Genomic DNA, 3,864 nt, shown 5'->3' on the forward strand with positions numbered 1-3,864 from the left:
AATTAAAAAAATGCCCTTGTCACTTGACTCCAAACGTTCAAAGTCTATGCTCAAATAAGCTGGTAGTTACAGACCCTATGTGAGATATGTACACAAACCAAGCAAACAGAATGGGCAATATTTGGCTGGAGTTGAGGGTTTTTGGCTGAGCCATTAATCATATCCTTTAGCTTATTAGGTTACTCAGAACTGCCGTGTTCACATGGCCCAAATATATCATTTTAAGTTGCAACAACAAACAAAATCTGAAATTGTACTCTTTTAAAGCCCCACTGCACTACTTATACATGTAGCTACTTGCGCCCTCTATATAGTAAATAATGCCTAATCAGTGCCTGTTGGTCCTCCATGATCCCTTTTTCTTATGTTAATTGAGAGCTGATTTGATGAGATAACCACCTGTCAGTGACCTTGCAGGGAGGTCTAATCCCCCTGGCCAAACTAGTGCAGACAGGCTTTAAGACTTAGCTAGATATTTTTCTTCATTTCACCTTAAATTTGGCAGGAATACTTTTTGATGGCACTATTTTGCCCTGAAGAGATCTCAGCAATATAGTTTATCTATTTCCGAATACACCTTTACATATGGGTGGACTTATCCTTTAAGTTCCACTCATTCAAACTGAATTTAAAGAGATAAGATTTCCAGTACAATTACATGTAGCAATTACCAGACTACAGTATTTTATATTTGTTTAAACCGGTAATCATTCTACATTTTATGCTCATCAAAAAGTTATTATTTCTTTTCTATCAAAATGTTTGACAGATATGAGAGCACCTTGCGTACCTTGCCTGATGGCTTCAGTCTACATGTATGTGCTAAAAAATTATTCAATATTACTTAATTTACTATTATTATTAAATCAATGTAAATATTTTTACTCTTATTAATTTATTATCATAATCATTATTAATTATACTATTATTATTTTTATCAATGTAAATATTGTTACTATCATTATTATAATCATTATTATCACTGTTATAATTATCAATCATTGTTATTATTTTTCATTATTATCATTATTGTTATTATCATCAATATCATTATTATTTTCATTATTATTATATTAAAGTTATTATAATCATACTTATTATTATTAACATTATCATTATTTATTATTATGAATAACATTTTCATTATCATTGTTATTATTATCATTTCGGTTGTTTTTCTGATACAGAATAATCTATTTTGTAATTCTTAAATAATTATTACAGAAAAAAATTTAACAGAAAATGGAAAATTCTTTTTCATGATTTAAACATTTCAGTTGTCATCCACAGCAATCCACTACTAATGGACCTTTAACCCTCTATGTACATTACCTATACATTTAATATCCAATTAAACATGTTGACATACAATGCAAATTAGTCAAGTCCACCTCTCCTCCTAACCTTGAAAACAACTGATGATTCACGGTAATGGAGGCGCTTCCAGTGACTGTGAAAACACACAGCCCACATGCACCATGGTGCGTGAATGTGTAATCATGTGAGTCATAGGTAATCATCACAGAGCTTTTCTCTCTATTGCACATTCTCTCTCTCTCTTCCCCTCTCTCTCTCTCTCTCTCTGTCTATTTCTATCAGTCCGTGTGTGTGTGTGTCTCTCTCTCTATTTCTGTGTGTGTGTGTGTCTCTCTCTCTCTCTCTCTGTCTCTTTGTATCTTTCTATCTCACTCTCTGCCTCTCTCTGCGTCTCTCTCTCTTTCTCTCTCTGTGTCTCTGCCTCTCTCTGTATCTTTCTATCCCTCTCTTTCTCTCTCTCTCTATCTCACACACACACTCTCGATCTTGTCTCTGCCCCTTTCTCTCTCTCTCTGTGCCTCTCTCTGTGTGTCTCTCTACGTATCTCTCTCTCTCTGCCCAAGTTCGATGATTTGATACCAGGGTTGTGAAGAGTGATTGAGTCATCTCGCATTGTATGAATACCTCTGCCAGGTTGTCATGGACAAATAAGATGTCATGCATTTTTACTGACTGTACCCAGGGACTTGATTTCAAGTCCTGCTGTACCACTATACCACTACCAGTTGCATCATTGTATCAACTAGATACCGGTACAGCAATAAAAAATATAAAAAAATATTGACCAAATGTATGACCTTGACCATGGTATTAGGCCTACTTGAACATGTAGCTGCTCCAAATGGATTCAAAGATACAATAATATCCTAACCCTACATGCAGAGTTCAACCGACATCAAACTCGGGTCGAGCAAGGGTGCGACCCATGTGGATCAGTCTGTAGGACAGGTCTCTGATGTTAAAGACATTTTTCTTCATTAAATTGAAAACACACATTTTTACAAGAGTCAAGGAATGTAAAGTTCTGTACATTTCATTTTTAAAATACAAGTGCATGATCGAAGCCCTACATCATGGCTTGACACTAACTGGCGCCTGGGAGACACGGGCTCTCAAATCTAGGTCTGGCCGGACCCTAGCCTTTAAACAAGGCCACATGTCTGATAACAATGAGTGATTAAAAGACACTAATCGCGAAACCCGAGTGAAAGTAGTAGTGCATCCAAGTAGCCTTTAGTAATCTAGATTGGAATTCTTATGTTAACCTTTGTTTCCGACTGGAATTCCCTACCGAAATGGTAGCGTCCAATCAGTGAACGTATCCTCGCATGACGTCAGCATAGTATCCATCACACACACACACAGTGAACTCTAAGTAGTACGAACATGGACCTACTATAAACTAAGAATAACATTCGGGCTAAGACCCTGACCTCTACATGGAAAGAAAACGAGTTGAACTGGTGCATTTTAGGGAAGTCCAATTATCTCACTTATGTTTGTTAGCATAAGTCATCAAATGCTTCCTATTCTATTGTAATTTTTGCATGTAAAATAGATTTGAATGTGATATTTTGTATCTATCATTTACATGTACATGTATATGTTCATCTCATAAGCAAACTTATTTACGTCTTTTACCTTTTCTTACATGTTTTGATAATGAACGAAGCCAACTGGGAGATGGCCGTTCTGATTGGTCAATAAATCCAAAGTAATAATTTTCATGCAGAGCAGTAAAACCTAGATTGTAAAAAGGCATCATGGCTACCCGCCATTCGATAGCACGTTCACCATGGTCTCTAGATTCATCTCCATCTCCGCCACTGATTGGGGTGGAAATAGCCAGAGTCACAAGGCCTTGTCAAAAGGCTAGCCGGACCCCAACATTGATCTGTTATACATGGGCTCAGCGTATAGACTCCAGTCTGCAAAGCTAATCTTGAGCTCTGGTATGAGAATTGTATTTTGAGAGAAAATTGCAATGATTTTTCTGGATTGTTAATCCTGCAGTAGATGGTTGTTTGAACCAGTGAAATAAAAATAAACGCACATCTTTGATAAAACACCAAAACCTCATTTGCACATGGTGCCATGTGTTGTCGAGCACATGGTGTCCGCAGTGTCGGGCCTATACTGACCCGGATTTCCTTATCTTTCTATGCTCATTAGCTAGCCACTATACATTTTCTATCAAAATCGTCACTTTTGGCATACCGGTACATGTACATGTATGTCATTTATTTGTAATCTTAATTCAGTGCAGGTTTTGTTGGATTCTGTGAGAATTAATTTCCTTCATTACCAGAACTCAAGTATATCTTTAACAACTAAATTATTTATACCCTTACCAGTTTTTAAAGTTTTTTTAAATATGTGAAAAATTGATTTTTTCCCGATTTATGTCTCTTGACAATGTGACATATAAAGCTTTAACTTTTAAGCATCTAAAAGTATTCAACAAAAACCCTAATTCAACTAATCCACCAATCATTCTTGACTGTTATGAAAAACACAGAAACACATCAAGTTTATAAGGGGTACCAT

The sequence above is a fragment of the Strongylocentrotus purpuratus genome, unplaced genomic scaffold (genome assembly GCF_000002235.5).
Source record: "Strongylocentrotus purpuratus isolate Spur 01 unplaced genomic scaffold, Spur_5.0 spur5_scaffold_15, whole genome shotgun sequence".
Lineage (NCBI taxonomy): Eukaryota > Metazoa > Echinodermata > Echinoidea > Camarodonta > Strongylocentrotidae > Strongylocentrotus > Strongylocentrotus purpuratus.